Genomic DNA, 19,527 nt, shown 5'->3' with positions numbered 1-19,527 from the left:
GAAAACAATGCCAGGAAAGAGTTCTAAAATTCAGGATTGTTGTGCCTTTCTGGGAGGAGAGTCCGTGATCACCTCACTAGCGGTCAGAGGAAGGGAAGAGGAACTCAGAGATTTGTCAGTGTGAGAAGCAGACCCAGGAGTCAGAAGTGGTAGCCCCATGACTCACAAATTAAATTCCCCTTCAGGCAGGGCTTCCTATTTTCCTTAGCATCTCTGTCTTGACCTCGGCCTGCTCACTACAAGATGTGCTTGAGTCATGAGAACCAGGGGCGTTACCTCTCAGAGGTGCCAAATGGCGGTTGTCACAGGGTCATCATAGAGGGGGTGTAAAGACCTTTCATGAATGTTTATTCTAATTGCAGTACAATAAAACCTTAGACTTCACAATCCATCATTCCTCTATAAAATCGATATTACAGGGCTCAAATATCATTATCATGACAGTATTTTATTCTAAAAGTGTATTTTTCTACATTTTCTAACTTCTAAAATAATAAAAAATAGCTTTGGCATGACAGTTGCCTGACATAAATGAAAACACAATTTAATGAAATGGCATTTTATGAATTTAAACTGAAGCAAATATTTGACATGCTTTATTTAAATCAATTGGCTGCACGTGCTCTGCTGTTTCAGTAGCAGCAGGGCTTTGTTTTATCGTATGTTTACTCCGCTGGGCTCTGAGGCTTGCTTGTGACGGAACGGATGCTAAGGGATCCAGGGGGTCCTGACGCGAAGAGTCCCACGGGCCCACGCTGGTTCTGTTGGCAGGAAAAATTGGCTGAATTGGGGCAGGAAGTTTTGTAACAAAACTATTACATCCACTTTTGCAAGGCAAGAGTGGACTATTCATCTCCACGTTGGTGGTATTTTTGCCATATAAGCAGCTAATTCCTTTCAGTAATTCTCCTCTAAACCAGTCTTAATGTGCATGCTATGTAAATTCTGAACTGAATAATTTTGGGGAACGTTGTAAAAAATATCCTTGCTAAACTTTCTAGAAAAACAATCTGCCAGTTCTATGATACTATCACTTCAGGGGAAATTGTGGCAAAGCTATCTCATTGATTTACTACCTGATACTTTAAGGATAAATGTGCCCAACTCCTGGATTTATAGAATAAACTTGCTTTGAAATAAGCAAATAATACTATTTTGATTTGAAATTCCAGACACTTCTTTACTTTCTTACTATTATTGCTTCCTAAATCAGTAGTTGGTAGATCCAGTTAAGAGTTTTCCAGCAGCTTATGGTTACAGCGACAGTATTTGACTATGGTTGTTATTTGCTTTACTTAACCACTAACCCGGTACAATGACCCCCATCCTGGAAGAGGGATAGAAAACAGAAATGACGGTGCTGACTCTTACCAGGCAAAGGCCACGGTGGACGCAGGATAGAGGTTGTAAGCGGAGTCAGGTTCAAAAGTAATAGATAACTTTTGCGCACATGAATGGTAACTCGTGGTGCCTTTTTAAATGTTTTCACTTTTGCGCGAAGGTCTTCACAGTTCTTAGGATCAAGTGCACTTTGAAGATGAGGATGTAATTTATAGACAAAGTAAAGTATCTGAACTTAGAAGAGAAAAACTCCTAAATACATTTTATTTTATTTTATATTTTCTTTATTTTTTAGCCTGCTCTGTCATCCAGGCTGGAGTGCAGTGGTGCAAACATGACTCACTGCAGCCTCCACCTCCTGGGCTCAAGCGATCCTCCCACCTCAGCCTCTTGAGTACCTGGGACTACAGGCATGCACCAACACATCTAGTTAATTTTCATATTTTTTTTATAGAGATGAGGTTTTGCCATGTTCCCCAGACTGTTCCCAAACTCCTGGGCTCAAGCAATCTGCCCACCTCATCCTCCCAAAGTGCTGGGATTACAGATGGGTGTAAGCCGCCGCACCTAGACCATAAATACATTTTAGAAAATAATTTAACACAGACACATACACACACCCCATGAAGCCTGTCTCCATCATTTGGAAAATGTTAGTTCCATTCTCAGGAAAAAGAAGGAAATTAAAAAATACAGTACAAGATCGTCCCTGGTCCAGAGAGCTCTACATTTAACAAAGCATCCATTCTTTATTAGTTAGAAAGAGTTTAGATACAGCCCTTTCAAGCCAACATCAGACTATGAATTCTTAACTCTTTAGGTTTGCTATTGGGCCAAGTTATTATTGAGTCAACTGGAAAAGATCACTTTCTAGAAGCTTGTCCCCTCTGCCAGCTTTTAGTCAACTCCAGTGTCAAGCATCAGAGGTGAGGTGGCTTGGAAGTGCCATGAACAAACTCCCAAAAATGAGGGTCAGGGAGTTAGGGAGGGAGAAATTCTTCAGGTGGCCAACTGTGAAAAGGAGATAAGAGCCAAGAAAATCAGGAGGCAGGAGAAAAACTAGGAGCAGAAGAATACAGTGGATTACATTTTTCTCAAAGATAACCTGGAGACAGGCTTTATCATCCAAAGACCATTTTCTCTCCCATCTAGCAATTCAAAAAGGAGAAAGAAAGGGACCAGTGCTGCGAAAGAGTTCAGCTTAAATAACTTTACCACGTAATTGAAAAAAGCTTATAGGTATTTGGTCAAAAACCTTTCTCTTATTTTTTTTTCACTGTTAACAAATAAAAACAACACAGTTGGAAGAAGGCTCATGCTTCCTAGGCTGGTCCAGAGAAAACCAGAAACAATTGCCCCAGCAAAGTAATGGCTCCTACTGGTTTTCTACTAAGAAACGGGAAAATTCTTCCAAGTTAATTCCATAAATACTCTGTGAAGAATGTCTATTTGCTTTTAGGATACAGTCCCTGCCTTCAAGGAGTCTGCCATCTACTTCTGAGGAGGGGGCTGACTCCCACCTTAGGAAACATGAGATGGTTTCTGCCCATGTGCTCACTCACATGGTGCAGCAGGAGTTAGAAGGGAGCAGCACAGGAAAGTCATCTGGAGCACGTGATTATATTAGTTGTCTATTGCTGAGTCACAAATGACCCCACACTAACTGGCTTAAGACAACAGTCACCCAGTGCTTCACGGGTCCTGAGGGCCAGGAATCTGGAAGCAGCTTAGTTGGTTGGCTCAGGCTCAGGGTGTCTTGTGAGGCTGCAGTCAGGCTGTTAGCTGGGGATACAGTCATCTCAAGGCAGAAATGGTGGAAGATTTGATTCCACACACACCCATGGGTCCGTGTGGGCCTCTCCACAGGGCTACTTTACAACATGGGCGCTGGCTCCCACCAGAGTGAACAGTCTGAGGGAGAGAAAGCCCCAAGGCAGAAGCCAAGTCTTTTTATAACCCAGTCTTAAAGGTGACCTAGTCTTTTTATAACTCATTACTTCTGCTGCCTTCTAATCGTTAGAAGTGAGTCCATGAATCCAGCCCCTACTCCAGGGGAGGGAATTAGATGAGGGTGTGAATACCAGGAGGTGGCATGACTCGGGACCATCCCAAAGGCTGCCCACCACAGGAACCAACAGTGCTGTGTCTAGTGCTCTTCTTAAAGATACACTGTCTTTTTATTTATTTATTTTAATTTTACTTTAAGTTCTGGGATACACAGGCAGAACATGCAGGTTTGTTACATAAGTATACATGCGCCATAGTGGTCATCTAGGTTTTAAGCCCCGCTTGCATTAGGTATTTGTCCTAATGCTCTCCACCCTTGCTCCCCACCCCACTGTGTGATGTTCCCCTCCCTGCGTCCGTGTGTTCTCATTGTTCAACCACCACCACTTAACCAGTGAGAACATGCGGTGTTTGGATTTCTGTTCCTGGATACACCGTCTTTTTTTAAAAAGGGATAGAATAGTCAGTTGTTTATACAATGAAAAGGCCAGAATTCAAAAGGAGAAGAAAAAGACAGAAATAGATGAATAAATTCCACACAGATTTCTTTAATGCCCACTGTGCATCACTGATGTGCTAGATGCTGGAGATACAAAATGAACAGACAGCCCTCCTTATCACTCAGGCTGGTGCTGGACAGAGACGTGAAAACACGTTGGAGGTGATACATTGGGATAAGTATTTTAATAGGCGTATTTTCTGGGTACTGCATGACAACAAATAGAAGAAATTGGGTCTTGGAGGATGCATAGGAGTTTGTTATGCTGGGTGGGTGGAGAAAGCATTTGAGGCTGAGGACTATTACAGAGAGAGGAGAGAGCCAGGATGAGGTTGAGGTTATATAAGCCTGAAGCATGGGCTATGTGTCAGGTAGGGGGACAGGGAAGCGGGGATCAGACGTGAGGCTGACAGACAAGAAAGCAAGGGCTATCAACAGCCTCGGGTACTAAGGGAGACTCTGAGACTTCATCAGGTGATGAAATCAAAGGACTCATGTAACATTCCTGGAACATAGGCGTGTTCAGTTATCATTAGCTGTGGTTCTATTTTAGAGAAAGAACTCTGATGGCAACGTGGATGCCAGTCAGATTCGCTTAGGGCCCACCCTAACATCCTCATTAATCGTCTCTTCAATGGTCCTATTTCCAAAAACACATTCTCAAGTACTAGGGGTTAGGACTTCAACGTATGAATCTTGGGGGACACGATTTAGTTTCTAACTGAGCTAACATAAGTGTTTAGAAAGTGGTTAGAACATAGCCCACAAAAGTGCTCTCAATAACTGCTAACAATTTGGAAGGAAAACAGAAAACACATTGTTTCTGAACCAATATAACAGAAAGGCGCTCTCGAATCAGCACCTTTTTAAAAATGTTTTGAGGCTCATTTGGAAAGTTGAAGGAGGCTTCTGTTACTCGGTGTTCCTTCATGGGATCATCCTTCCAGAGCAGCCTAGCGCCACTAAGGATGGCTTCCCAGTTCTTCTCTCTATCCCGCCTAACCTGGTAGGTGATTATTGTGCCCGTCATTTACAGAACCCATTTCATCTGTTTGTTTTTTCCTTTGTTTCTTTGTTTGTTTGAGACAGAATCTTACTCTGTCGCTGAGGCTGTAGTGCAGTGGTGTGATCTCAGGTCACTGTAACCTCCGCCTCCTGGATTCAAGTGATCTCCCACCTCAGCCTCCCGAGTAGCTGGGATTACAGGCATGTGCCACCATACTGGGCTAATTTTTGTATTTTTAGTAGAGATGGGGTTTTGCCATGTTGGCCAGGCTGGTCTTGAACTCCTGGCCTCAGGTAAGCCACCACACCTGGCCTCATCTGTGGTTTCTTATATGCTCTTCATAACAATCGTATTAAATGAGAATTGCAATTTTACAAATGGGGAAAACTGGATTCAGAGAGGTTGAGTAATTTGCCTAAATTCACACGGCCAATCAACAGCAGAGCTGGGATTCACACCCAGGCATTTTCCTGGCAGCACACTGCCCTCTGGGGTGGTGCTGGTTTGGCCATGGGCAGCATCTTCATGGGATCTCAGCTCCTGTCTCAACCCAGGCGCTGCTCTGACATCTCTGGCCTCCACCACTGGTGTAGTGAGGCAGAGGTGCTGACCTCCTGGAAATGGCCCCTGTGTCCCTGCAGAAGGGAAGAGGGCTGAGGGCACATGGTTAGTGCGCGGCTCCCTGCTCGCTCAGTCAGCCCTGGGTAGGGATCGCTCAGCTGCCTTTCAGCCAGCCGGTCGGTCAGTCCTGCTCCTGCCTTGCCCGGGGAAGCCCAGTGGGAAAGAGTTCTGCAAGGGAGTCACGCTTCCTGTCGTACTGTGGCTCAGAGCGGCTCCTGTCAGCGGGACAGGAGGATTAAATAAATGCCAAGCAGCCAAAACAGGCGGGAGAGGGTGGAGCAGAGGTGGGCACAGCCGAGACAGCCTGTGTGGGTGTGGGGAATGCAGATTGGAGACGACCTTGTATTCAGTTCCTGGCGCTGCCTGAACACGGTGCCACAGGCCGGGGCTTCCACAGCAGGCAGGCAGCGCCTCACAGTCCTGGAGGCTGGGAGTCCGAGGTCCAGGCATCCGCGGGCGGTGAGAAAGGGATCTGCTCCAGGCCTCTCTCCTTGGCTTCTATATGGCCACTTCCCCTCCCGTCATCTTCCCTCTGTATGTGTGTCCAAGTTTCTTCTTCTTATAAGGACACCAGTCATATTGGAGTAGGACCCACCCATAGGACCTATTTTAATTTGATCACCTCTTTAAAGACCCTAGTTCCAAATACAATGACATTCTGAGGTACTCGGGTGTAGGGCTCCGACACATGAACTCTGCTGGGGACCCAATTCTGATAACAGCCCCGACCTGGCTTTCCTGAAGGCTTGGGAGCTTTTCTGACTAAACCTTTTCCTTATAGAAGGGCAGGGGCTCCATGCTGAGGAAACAGCAGGACCCACTTGCCCTGGGGAGGGGACTGACCAGCAGGGATGTCAGCTGACAGGGCAGGAGGTGCTCTCCACACTGAGCAGACCTGGAGACAGTAGCCACAGCCAGAGTGAGAAGGAGAAATCAGCACCCAACTCACAGCAGAGGCAAAGCCGGGGTGAGGGCGAAGGATGGAATTTAGGGGCTGCTGAAGCTGCGAGATGTTGGCAGCTGCACAGAGTGTCGATTCTAGTGAGCTGTGTTCACCGCTGCCTGCCTCCTCTGCTTGGGCGGAGTAGTTATCCATCCTCTTGAAGCCTCCGTGTCCCATCTATAAAGCAGATACTCATGGTACCTGCCTTGCAGTATTGTAAGGGATGCAGAGACGGTGCATGCAGAGCGCCTAGCCCCGGGCCTGGAAAGGACAGCCACTCATTGAGCACTGGCTGAATGAGAAGTGACAGCTGGAATCACAGTAATATGAAATATTAAAGATGCTAGCTGAGCCACTGAACCCAAGGGAGGTTTTTCACCCTCGGAACTCCCTTCAAAGACCGGTTCCTTCTAGGACCAGCCTCCTCATAGGCAAAAAAGTGTGAATCCTCGAAGAGCTCCTGGGCGTCAGCCTCCTTCGTACACCGCGCCGTGTAGCCTATCACAGCATCCTCCATGAGGCTGCACCTTGGAGAAGGTTTTTGGAGACTAGAAGCCTTTTGTGAATGTGTAAACTCAACATCCCACCTAGAAGAGCATTCTGCAGTGGTGCAGTCTGGCCTGGCTCTGATTCCCTGCAGGCTGCACGTAACAGATTACCTCAAAAGGAAGGCATCGCTAAAAAACTTCTGCCTGCCTCCTACTTCTTCCTCTTTGTCTCCTCCCTCCTCCCAGGGTCTGTTACAGGAGTTTTATTCCCCTTAATTTACTCTCTGCAAATTGCTCAGCTTGAATACTGTTATTCCACGACTCTGTGAATGGAGTGTCGTGAGATTTCAGCCCACTCGCTCTGCACACAGCACTCATTCTGCTGGGAGAGAGCTGCCCTTGTGGAATGGAAGCCAGGACCCGTCTGCCCGGGGTCCAGGGTACCTTGTGAAATACCTAATTATGCGGCTTCTCATTTGTACAGGGATTTACAGTTTCCAGATGAGAGTCATCCCTGTCGGCTCATTTACATAAATACCGTAGAAGAAGACATAATGCCTTTCATCTGTACAGCTCTGTTTCCATTTACCAAGTACTCTCATATATATTACCTAATTTATAGATAATATATGATAATACAATACTCTAAAAATATATTGATTCCTTCCACACGAATAGTGCTATTACAATCCATTACAGAAAAAGAACGCGGGTCTGCTGGTCCCTTCAACTGAGCACCAAGGCATAAGCCCTGTCCTTTGTGGGGATCCATCCCCAGGGCCCACTGCTGTTGGAATGCAGCCTTCCAGAGGCCCCTTCAGCTGTGCCTTCTTATCTTAGGGAGGCTTCCCTTCCCTCGACCATGGGTCCTCTGGCCTCCCAGTCATCCTCAGCAGTGTGCACTGGCTGTTCATAAGGACCTGTGTCCACTCATGCACCACTGCAGCAGGATATCCTACGTTCTCTCATTTGCACATGTGGCCACCTGGGGAGCTGGATTGGGATGAGCATATGCTGACCACATTTCAAGACCCTTTGTCTGGCACTCAAGCCCTGCTCTGATATTTATGGGATAATCATATAAGTTCTTTAAAAAGCTTAAAGGATATCCTTGGTTAACCTAGGGAGTCCATCCATCCGGCAGCCTCGGGCATATTTGATCCTGTCTTCCATATCTTCTGATCTTTCCCACCCTCCAACTCTATACTCCAGCCATGTTAATTTATATGCCATCCCCTAAAATTCGGCAGTCTCACTTTCATCTGGGCTTCTGCAGGTGCAATTCTCCCTATCTGTAACCCTCGCACCTCATCTTTGTTGTGCTAACTCTTACTCATTGCTTTAGACTGGTTTTCCTGGAAACATATTCTGAGCCAGGGATTTGCATGTAGGAGGTTTATTGCAGGGAACTTCTGGGAGATGGGCCTCTAAGAAGGTGAGGAAGGCAAGACTGGGCAGTGGGAAGAGCTGACTCATATGTGGCTTGCACTGAGGCCTCAGTCGACCCTAGAGGAAGCTCTGAAACTAGGATGAACCATCAGAATTATCTCAAATTGAGGCAAGGGGCCAGGAGTTTGTATCTCTGCAAAGATCTGGAAAGGGAAACGTTGCATGGGGAAGTTCCCTCTACTTAGGGCAATTCTCAGTGAGGCCCACAGCTATGAGCTTTCAGCAGCCAGCATTCTCTGCATGAGAGTTCAGTGCATCCACGCCAAAGAGGAGGTCTGAACAGAGCACTCCAGCATTCTCCACATCAGAGTTCCCAAACTTTGGTGCACACTAGGGTTACATGGGAAGCTTTTTGAAATGCCAGTGTCCGGGTCATATCCTATACCATTTGAGTTAGACTCCCACCCCAGACATCCCGATTAAACGAGTCTGAGGTGGGACCCAAGCATGGGGTGGGGGATGGTTAATCTTCCCCAATGATTCCAGTGTGCAGAATTGTTTGGAACCTCTTGTTCTGTACTGCAGGAATCTAGGGAGAAACCTCTTCCACTGAGAAGTCCCCCGCCCGACTGCTCAAAGTTGCACTGTACTCCCCATCCCTGTTACCCGGTATTCTTGCCTGTGATAGCTCCTACCACACTGAACTGTGATTGCCACTGTCCGTACCCACACCAGACTGGCTCTGAAGACAGGGACTGTGCTCAGGTCGCCACTGTGACCCACACCTTAGCACAGTGCTTCACAGCACTGAATACACGATTGAAAATAAGAATACATGGACGAATGGGCCAATATATCAATGAATGAATGAATTCAGGCATAAATATGTGGCAAAAGAGAGAGAAGGAAGGAAGCAAAAAAGGAAAAAGAAAGGAGGAAGTTAAGAAGAAGGAAGGGAGGCGAGGGATGTCCACTGATTTGCTGTGCTTAGCTGGCTGTATTTGTCTTCTGCTGTGTAACAAATTATCACAAATTTAGTGGCTTAAAACAGCATTTATTCTCTCCCAGTTTTTCTAGGTCAAAAGTCTGGGCATGACATAGCTGGGTCCTCTGCTCAGGCCTCTTAAGGCTACAATCAGTGTTTCAGCTGGGTCAGGTTCTCACCTGGAGCTCAGGGTCCTCTTCCAAGCTGATTCAGGTTGTTAGGGAAATTCACTTCCTGTGGTTTAAAAGACTGAAGTCCCTAGTTCCCCACTGGCTATTGGCAGGGGGCTGATCTCAGCTTCTGGAGCCCAGCCCTAGGTCCTAGCTACATGGCCACATTCATAGTCCATTTACAACATAGCTGTTTACTTCCTTTATTATTATTTTGCATATTTTGGCTGTCTACTTTCTTCCAGGCCAACAGTAGTGTGTGTCTGATATTTCACCTTCTTTTAAAGGCTCACGTGATTAGATCAGGCCATCTAGGATAAAGCCCCTTTTGTTTAACTCAAGTCAGCAAATTAGAGAGCTTAAAGACATCTGCCATAATCCCTTTGCCCTACAACACAACATAATCATGGGCGTGATATCCCATCATATTCACAGGTTCCTTGCCACACTCACAGGGAAGCATTACGCAGGGTGTGTTCACCAGGGGATGGAAATGTTGGGGCCATCTTGGGCTCCTCTCTAACCCACTGGGCACAAGCCCATTGCCATTCCACCTGATTGTTTTTCTTCGTCGCCCGTTAGGACTGGATGGCTATTTCTTTGCCAAGATCACATTTAGCTGACAGCACCACTGCTGAAAGGGGAAAGCCAGGCAAAGGGCTAAACCTCCTCCTGCTCCATACCCCTTCTATCCAGTCCCTTTGAACAGGAAGACTCCCCTTCCGTGACATGGTCTTAATCAGGCTTTTCTAGGGCATGCTGCGTTCCTTGCCCTGCTGCCTCCCTGCGTGGAGCCCTCTTTTCCTAATTTATTTTCAGCCCTAAAGCTGAGCTCAGAGGCAGCATCTGGTTCTGCTTTTAAAACAAAGCTCTAGCTGAGTCGTGTAGAGAAGTACAGAAGTCAAACACACGCTTGTCCCCAAGGTCACCCAGCACCAGCCCAGCCTCGGTTTTTTCCCTGCCCGCACAGCCCCTTCCCAGCATTCTTTGTTGTCAACACACAGCTTCTATTCACCTGGGCCTGTTACAGGGTTCTGGGGTTACTGGGTCTGCGGCTAGGTCAGAGTCACTGGGCTTTGGAGGCCCTCCCAGGCCCCAAATCCACTTAGAAATTCTATATCCACGCAAGAAAAATGGAAACTGAGAAGAACGTGACTTGTAAGGCCCGAGCTCCACTTTTTAGCTTTCTCATCTAGCAAGCAACTCCCTGGGCTCAATATTCATTCCCAGAAACTCAAGTGACTGATGTGTCATAGTAGAAGCTAAACTATCCTTAAAAAAACACCTCCTGGAAGCAGTGACTCATTCATGTCCCCCAGGTGGTGAAGAGTCAGCCTTTGAGCTCCACCAGGGCTGCCGTTCTCACTTGATTATTGCTCCCATTTGGTTCAAGTCTCAAGTAGATTGAGGCTTCCATGGAACAAGAATTATCATTGTCTGCAGGGGCAGGAGAGTCATGAGGCATGTTACATGTGAAGTCCAGACTCTGATGGCCACATCCATAGGCACTGTATTTTCTGGGGTACTTTCATTTTCAGATATTCTTCTGTATTGCACCATGACTTGTGCTTGTCAAATCAGTCAATCTTAGTCTAAAAATATGGTAGGGGCAACAGTAGTTATGTAGTAGATGATTGACTGGGAGGAGAGGCCAAGGGGATGAAAGAGAGAGATAGGCTCGTGTACTTCCCCTTAAGAGAAACCATGATAAAGAGGCCAGGCGTGGTGGCTCACGCCTGTAATCCAAGCACTTTGGAGGCCAAGGCAGGCGGATCACCTGAGGTTGGGAGTTCAAGAGAAACCATGATAAAGGTAGGTTCTTCTTTCACTCTAACCCACTCCAAAAGGACTTGGAGGGCACATGGCCCGGACACTGAAGACATCTGATGGCTATAAGGAGAGCACTTTGATGAACTAATTACAAGGCGTAATTTGCTTGATTAGCCATTGTTCCCCAGAAAAACCTAGCCAGAGGAAGAACTTTGCGTAGGACACAGGGATGTGGTGAAGAAAGCCACACCTGCTAAAGCTGGGGTGCAGAGTCTAGAGTTCCAGAAGAGAGAGTGTGGAGGAAGGTGAACAGGGGCTTCACATGCAAAACATACCCATGTCTTCAGTTCAGCCGGATGTACATGGGAAACAAAGGTAATGGGATGGGCTGAGGAGCAGGGAGAAGCCAGGTCAGCTCCCATCAGCCTTGCAGGGAGAGCCCAACTTTATGATCCTGCATTTGACAAGTGGAGCCCTTAGAGTTCTGCCCGCCCTTATTAAATACTCAAAACTGTCAATTATGTTAATTGTGATTATTATTATTACTCATGAGGCATGCTTTCCTTTGTAATTTTCAATTGGAGAAGAAGATGATGTCACGGCCAATTTCTACTCTGAAGCAATATTTTTCTGCCTCTTCTGTATATATTTGGAAAGGAGAAGCTGACAACAAAAACAAAAACAAGCCAGAAATTAAACTCAGGATTGGTGAGATCCCATACATTATCAGCCTGAAGGAGCCAAAGCCCGAGGCATGTGCTTTGTGGCATGTCGACTTTCATAGGTTTTCCTTCCAGTTAATGTTGCCTCTGTTATTTTTCTTTTTAAGTATGACCAAACGACCTTGTTACATAAAGTGTGGTTCCCTGAATATGAGCAACAGAAGGCAGAGCAAACAGAGTTTAATGCTATCATCAAATGCAACTACAACCGTGCTAATATGGCACATATTATTAATAGATGATGATACTAATGGTTACATGTGCTGCATGGTAATTGACCATACCAGATAAGCAGCTTAGTTAAGTTACTACCCAGGGGATGACTTTTCTAGTCAGGCTTTGAAACGTGCCCCCACCCCCAGCACGCCACTTGCACTCTGACAGCTCTCCAGCCTGTATGCCCTCCCTCGAAGGTTTTCTCCAATACCATATTCCTTTTCAGCTTAGCTTCAAATTAGGGCATAGACCTCCTCTGCCTATGCTAGGAAGAAAAACCAAAGAATATAAGAGGAATGGGAGATGGCACATAAGTTAAGCTAACAAGAGCTGTGGGAACACATAGATGCTGCACGATAGAAGGCTATTTTGCTCTCATACCAGCCCAGTATAAGTGTTCTCATCAGCAGACAGTCTTCCTCTTTGTGGTGACCAAGGGGCTAAGGCTCCTTTCTCTGTCTTATGGCTCCACCATTCCCTGGTCCTCAGAATTCTTGTATCCAGTGAGCAGATGGAGAAGAAAGAGGGAAAGACTTGCCTGCAGTCCCTTCTCAACCTGGGAGTGACACAGACCACTCAGGCGCATATCCCATCAGCAAAAACTGGCCCTGAATGCCAGGGGGCCGGACAATGTAGCCTGTAGTGGGGTAGCTGCTCCTGGCAACAATTTCATAGTATGCAAGAGGTTGTACCAGTTTTTGGTGAGTCATTAGTCATTGCTGCTACCAGGAATTTTACAAGACCCAAGAAGGATTTCTTTTTTGGTTTTCTTTGGGGTATGTGTGTGTGTGTTTGAGATGGAGGCTGTCTCTGTCACCCAGGCTGGAGTGCAGTAGCATGAGCTCAGCTCACTGCATCCTCCACCTCCTGCGTTCAAGTGATTCTCCTGCCTCAGCCTCCCAAGTAGCTTAGACTACAGGTGCACACGACCACGCCCAGCTAATTTTTGTATTTTTAGTAGAGGTGGGGCTTCACCATGTTGGCCAGGCTGGTCTTGAACTCCTGACCTCAGGTGATCCACCCGCCTCAGTCTCCCAAAGTGCTGGGATTACAGGCGTGAGCCACCATGCCTGGCCAGGATGTGTTTATTATAAGCACTGGCGATTATTACCTAACACTAAAGAATCCAAGGGACAGACTTATGGTACCGATGAGAGCCTAGAGCAGAGAATATGTCTGAGCTTCAGGGAGTCCCAGAAGCATGCTTTCTTGCATGAAGTAGAAGCTTATTTCTCCCACAAGGCAGTACAACACAACAGCACAACAGCAGCTGCCCCGGGCATTAGGATCCAGGCTCAGAAGCCCCATGAAACATAAATGCCTATTTGATTGCCCTTTACAGCAAAACCTTGTTAAGCAGATATCGGTTTATCCAAGAGAATGCACAATTGGAAGCAATTGTTGCTCCCCAGCTAACTGGATACCCTGTCATGCTCCAGTAAAAATATTAGATTATTTGAACTAGTTAATTCAAAATCCATCCTTCCTGGTCCCTTGCCTTTCAAATTAATGACATTTGCTGTAATTGACGGTGAGAGAGAGGGAGCTGGGGCAGGCGGAGGAGCACCTGATCTCTCGGAGTTAGCGGATTCTGCTCCCACGCCAAACCAAAACTGAGGGGAAACGAAGGGAAGAGGAAAGGGAGGGCTGGCCGCAAAGTATGCGTTCTGGGAAATTCGATTTTAAGTACTATTTTTTTCCCTTGAAGGACTCTTAAAAGAAAGCAAGGAGGAAAAGAAGAATGCCTAGACAGCTGTGCAATTAGTATCACAATTAAGAAAATCAGAAAAGAGTGAGCTTTTAGCCTCAGGATGAGCTTTGTTCTGTTGGGGTCTCCTCTCTAACACCCTTGGCCTGGGCAGGCATGACTTGAAGTCTAAGACCTTCGGGGGAGAGGCAGCAGAGTGCTGCAGCTCCCCGTGATTCCACCCCCCATGCCTCAGTTTCCTTATCTGTTAGCATCAGATAGTACCTCCTTCACAGGGTTGTTATAAGGATTAAAAGTGTTGATGTTTGTAAAATGTTTACAGTGGCATCTAGAACACAGTAAGCCCCATACAGATGTCTATAAAACACAGAAGGCTGGATGAGAAGGCCTGAGTCCCTTTTTAACAGCTAGGAGACTTGGAGCCAGTTCCTTTCAGCTCAGAGCCTCAGTTTCTTGTTTATGAAATGAGGCCCATTTTATAGCCTTACAGAATGGTCTCATGGCGGGGGTAAGATGAATGTGGATATGCCCTACCCGGTGCCTGGCACAGAATCGGCAGTTAATAAATGTTAAGTACTACCTCGAGCTGAATGTTTAAAGTATTCCCAGATCCCAGCAAGACAGAAAATGAGAGACTTCAGTAAACCGTGCCAGAGACGCTTCTGCATATGGCAGCCCCGAGTCACCAAGAAGAGTGTGTGCCAGCCAGCACTTTAATTTTCACTTATTTCATAGAATAAGGAGCCATGTGTGCACTGAGCTCCTACCCAGGTTATTAGAGAGACATATGTAGCACATCAGCACAGATTGGCAGGGTGGGAAAACAAGGAGAAGTTGGGGAATACCTGGTGAAGGGTATTTAAATTAGTGAGATGAATTTGGCTCCCACAGACCTCAGTAGCATATATACTGGAGTATTAAAATAGCAGGGACACAGATACCATTTTCTAGTATCTGTGGGAATCAGGCACTCAAAAAATAAAAGTGATGAGCCTTTCTATTTTAATAACAGGAAAACTCACGAGAACATGAATTTCTCTATATAGAAAAACAATGTGAAGACTTCTTCACATCAATTCCGAAATGCCTCAAAGGGAGTGGGATGTTAAACTCAGCCAGGAGGATGCTGAAAGGCTCTCCCCGCAGTCTCATCCAGTGTCTCTCTGAGCCATGGTGACAGGACGTGGGGAAGTGACACAATGTAATATTCAGGGATTCCAGCAAGACTTCCGAATTCTGCTCTGCCTCCTGAATGAGTTCAAAAAGATACAGTGTGAGTGTGTGAGGATTATTGTGACTGCCCATGGGAAATGCCTGATGCAGGTCCCAGCTTGGCATCGCACAAACGTCACCTGATGTCATGAGTACCACTCTGCCTCAACACACGAGTTCAGTTAGACAGCATGTAATTGTCTGGGAGGCATCCTGAGGGAATGGCCGCAGGGTGGACTCTTCCCAGGGCTTGGTCCTGCGTAGTCCAGCTAGGGAGCCAGACAACAAACAATATATAATAAAGTTTTGTGGGTGCTTAGATATCCCCATGTGGGGTACAGTGGGGGTATTACAGAAAGGAAATTTAGAAGATCTCAGTGAGGAGGTGACTGATGGGCACCATGCTTACCCATGCCTTCAATAATTTCTTGTTTCCCCAACAAACTAAGCTCCTGAATAGCAGGGATCATTGTTCACATCTTTGTGTCCTAAGAACAGCCTTCATTCATTCAGTCAACAGACATTCCATGAGCACTTCCTATGAACCAGGCACTTTGCAGCCACTATAACAAAAAATATAATTACAGTAGGATCTTTGCCCTTGAGGAGCTCAAACATCTCTTGAAACAACATCTGTTTTGTGAAGTGTTGTCACTCCCTCCGCTGGGCTCCCATAGTTCTTCGCACTGACTGATTAGCCCTGTGCATGATATATCTGTCTCTCTTCTGCACTGGACTGTGAATTCTCAAGGGTAGTTTGAGAGGACAACTTGTCTCTTCACCCTTGCCTGGCCCAGTATGAGTCACTGGGCAGGCAATCTATAAATGGTCATTGAATAAATTAGTGGGAAAGCAATGAATGAATGAATGAATGGATGGATGGATGGGTGAATGCAGCCATGCCTCCAGGAGTGAATGCTGAAGACAGTGTGAGAGCTAACAGAGGTCTCAGATACATGAAGAGTCTCACTTAGAGCACCATAACTGACCCATTTTCATCTCCTCTGGAGTACAAGGGATTTAGATTCATTATAGAAAAGAAGTTCCTGAGGAGGAAATGTTTTAGACACTGAGAACCATGTGCCATCCTTGCTCCAACAATCTATCCCTTATAGAAAGAGTCTAGATTTTGCTTTGATATCACTGAGGCATTGTCCAGAATCCAGCAGGATTCCTAGGCTTTAACTGCAAAATGGAATGGATGCATGGTGTGTCACCATTACCAACAGAGGGCAAATGGATCACCAGTGGGCGTTTAAGGAACCACTGGGCTTGTTAGCACTCTGCACATAGCCAGACATATAAATACAAAAGTGATAAACAGGCCACCAGGAGCCCAGTGTCAGATACCTGCTTGTTCTACAGGTTTGCTCAGGCCCACCTGTGCTCAGCTGCAGCGACTGCCCTACAAAAGCACGTCCTCCCCAGGCAGACAAGCAGTTTCTGTGGCCAGAAAGCGCCACCGTGTATCACTCTTGAAGCAAATGCAAAATCAATGCTTTTCCTCCCAGGCCGACCTCTCCTGACCACTCTACCGCCACAGAGTTGCATCGTCACTGTCGGGCTCTGCCCAGGAGCTGGTGCCGGGGACTATGAATCAGCTCCCGCCCCAGATTAACATTCAGACAGAGGGCCTGGCGATGAATATTTTAATATAATGTTTACTGTTTACCCACATGAATGGAAAGGACTTGCATCTGCCAGTGCCACCTGTGCCCATAGTACTGCAGCCCAAACAGCCACATCCCCAGAGAGCCCAGCTGTGTGGAGCAGAGAGAGAAGGGCAGGAGGGGGCGGGGTGGGGAGGGGAGAGGAGGGCAGCATAGTGACAGGCTGGTGGGAGGAATCAGGGGAAGGGAGGCACAAACCAGAGAGATGGGAAGCAGGTGCAGGACAGAGTTAGAGGCTGGAGGAAGACACAGGGGGAGCAGCAGTTACAAAGAAAAACAGGTTGGGAGAGGGGGCGTTCAAGAAGAGAGGTTGTAGGGACCCCCTCGGCCGAGAGTGGATTCACGGAGGCTCCTGTCAGGATGAAGGGAGAGAACAGAATGTGTCTGACTCAAGTACACAGAGCGTGTTTCGGAGGAGTGGGCGTCTTTTTCGAGTTGGTGCAGCTATTTGTGGCCACGCAGCCATATGGACTCTCTGGAAGCCGCTGGTGCTCTCACCTTGCTGCCCAGGCACTGGCTCCTGTGGCTTGGTGCCAGGGCCGCTACCCCAGACCGTAGTGTCTCCAGGAGGAAAGGAGAGAAGCTAGCTTAGACACCAACCAGGAGTCGGGAATGGCAAGGTCATTTACGAGCTTAGCGCGGAGTACTTTTCATTTGGGTCTGGAAGGGGGCCTGGCAGAGGCTGTCCTGTGGAAAGCTAGCCATTGCTTCCTCCATGAAGGCTGTTAGAAATCCAAGGGATAACCTTCTCCTGGTGGGCATGGGGTGCAGCCAGCTGCTCCCAGCACATCAACGGCCAGAGAGGAGCCTGGTCTCTTCTGATGGCCTGAGACACTCACCCCTCACTTCTTCTGGGCATCTCCATGTTCTATTAGCAAGGAGATGGCCTGGGGAAGTCTCTCACCCAAAAGATGAGCATTTCTTTTAAAACTGCCTTGGTCTCCTGGCTTACTTTGTCACTTTTCTCTTCCCCTTCACCTTTCTCCTTTCCTCGGGCTATACCTCAGATTCGGTTTGGATCTCTGACAGAATGTGGCGTTACTACCCATTTTGTTTTTACCAGCCCTTTTTCTGGTCATGTTTCTGGGCTCCATGCAACCCTGAGCTCCCTGGAGAGATTGTCAAGGAGAAGAGGAGAGGAGAGGGGACAGCTATGGTTAATGAGGAAAAGACACCTGCCTTCTAACAGGTACAGCAGAGAATAATGTGTCACAGGTGGAACGCACCAAGTCCACTCTCCCTCCCTTGGTTGTGCGAGTGACCACCCACCCACCTCCTCCTCCTCCTCGTCCTGCCGGGGTCCATGCCTGCATCCCACCAGCCATCCACTACCTGGAGTTAACAAGAGGCCTACCGGGATTAATTGTGCTTCTGGAGGCCCATATGTAGGAACAGATTTTGTTTTTAACTTTTTATTCAAGAAAATTTCAAAAATACATAAAAATAGAGGGAGTTGTCAATGAACCCCATGTACTAATCACTCTGCTATAAAAATCATCAACCCAACATCTCTCTTGTTTCATCCATACACCCCATTCCCCACACACACCCACATAGGATTTTTTGGAAGCAATTCTAACTTATGTCATTTCATCCATAAATATCCATAGGTACAGTTTTGACTAGAGCACTAACCTTTCAGACTTTCTCAGGCCCCCCAAAACCAACTTAGGCCTTGGCACACACCCGCCTTTGAGGTTGGGAACTCCGTGACCCCTCGTTTTCTAGGTGAATGCATCTCATCATCTTTCCCAACCTACCACCCCTGTTAGAAAGAAATCAGTGCCCAAGCTGTGGACAGCTTCATCTCAGGCCTTGGGCAATCTCTCCTCTTCGTTCCCAGAAGAAATCATTTTGTAAGCAAGCTAGCCTGTCAGAAAACCCACCTGCATGCCAGATGTGCACAGCTGTATGTGAGCAACTGCCAATCTATCTGCAGAACTACCTAAACAAGGGAGACATGCAATCTGATCACCAAATGACTCTCGTAAATGTTGGTAGCACATGCAATATTCAAAACCAATAGACAAAACAAACTTGGGCTTTCTCCAGAGGGGGGAAAAGATTGAAAAATAATGCTCTTTTTTTCCCCTCCAAAATTTTGATGAAATCTGTTTGTTCATTGAGCAGGAAAACAAAGTTGTTTATGGGAATGGTTACTAGGAGGCCTGAATTTGGATCCCTCGTCTGAATGCCATCAATGTCCTTTGGCCCGCAATGAGAGGTCTTTTTTCATGAAACTTTTAAATAATTCATGGAACCAACTATAAAAAAGTTTATCGTTTAAAAGTCTGGACTTAGAAATTCAGACACAATTACATAGATGCTTGTGCTATAGTAGAAAGCACATTATCTAACTCAGAAGGTCTAGATGCTTTCACTAACTTGTGTAATTCTGACCCTTTACTGCTCATTTGTAAAAATGAGTAAATCATCATAGTTCAGCCTTTCTGTCTCTAAGTAGGTAAAGAAGTCAGGAGGTTACATGCTAAAAGGATACTGTGCAGAGAAGAGGAAAATTAATATTTGAATTTATTTTTTTAAGTTCAGGGGTACATATGTTAGATGTGCAAGTTTGTTACATAGGTAAATATGTGCCATGGTGCTTTGGTATACAGATCATCCCTTCATCTAGGCCTTAAGCCCAACATCCATTAGCAATTCTCTGACAGGCCCCAGTGTTTGTTGTTCCCCCGCATGTGTCCATGTGTTCTCCTCATTCAGCTCCCAATTATAAGTGAGAACATACAGTGTTTGATTTTCTGTTCCTGCATTAGTTT

General features: G+C 46.5%; 1 protein-coding gene and 1 long non-coding RNA gene across 8 annotated transcripts in view; one reads left to right on the top strand and one right to left on the bottom strand.

The window, feature by feature from the left end:
- Positions 1-19,527, bottom strand: part of LOC105711646 (uncharacterized) — a 313,477-nt gene that overhangs the window by 20,198 nt on the left and 273,752 nt on the right. Inside the window, exons 18-19 of one of the 5 annotated variants that reach the window (XR_010340441.1) lie at positions 1,372-1,529; positions 487-761 (exon numbers count right to left, since the gene is read on the bottom strand). The exons of 1 other annotated variant lie outside the window; for it this stretch is intronic. This is a non-coding gene — a long non-coding RNA (uncharacterized LOC105711646). 3 more of the 5 variants (XR_010340439.1, XR_010340446.1, XR_010340438.1) reach the window with 3 other exon arrangements.
- TNR (tenascin R) overlaps positions 1-19,527 on the top strand; it is a 429,814-nt gene that overhangs the window by 240,091 nt on the left and 170,196 nt on the right. The gene's annotated exons all lie outside the window — the stretch shown is intronic.

The sequence above is a fragment of the Aotus nancymaae genome, unplaced genomic scaffold (assembly GCF_030222135.1).
Source record: "Aotus nancymaae isolate 86718 unplaced genomic scaffold, 86718_ANA_hifiasm-v0.15.2.pri h1tg000108l, whole genome shotgun sequence".
In the NCBI taxonomy this organism is placed as follows: Eukaryota; Metazoa; Chordata; class Mammalia; order Primates; family Aotidae; genus Aotus; species Aotus nancymaae.
Note: the sequence above shows the minus strand (reverse complement) of the source record. Positions and strands in the feature narration are given on the sequence as shown.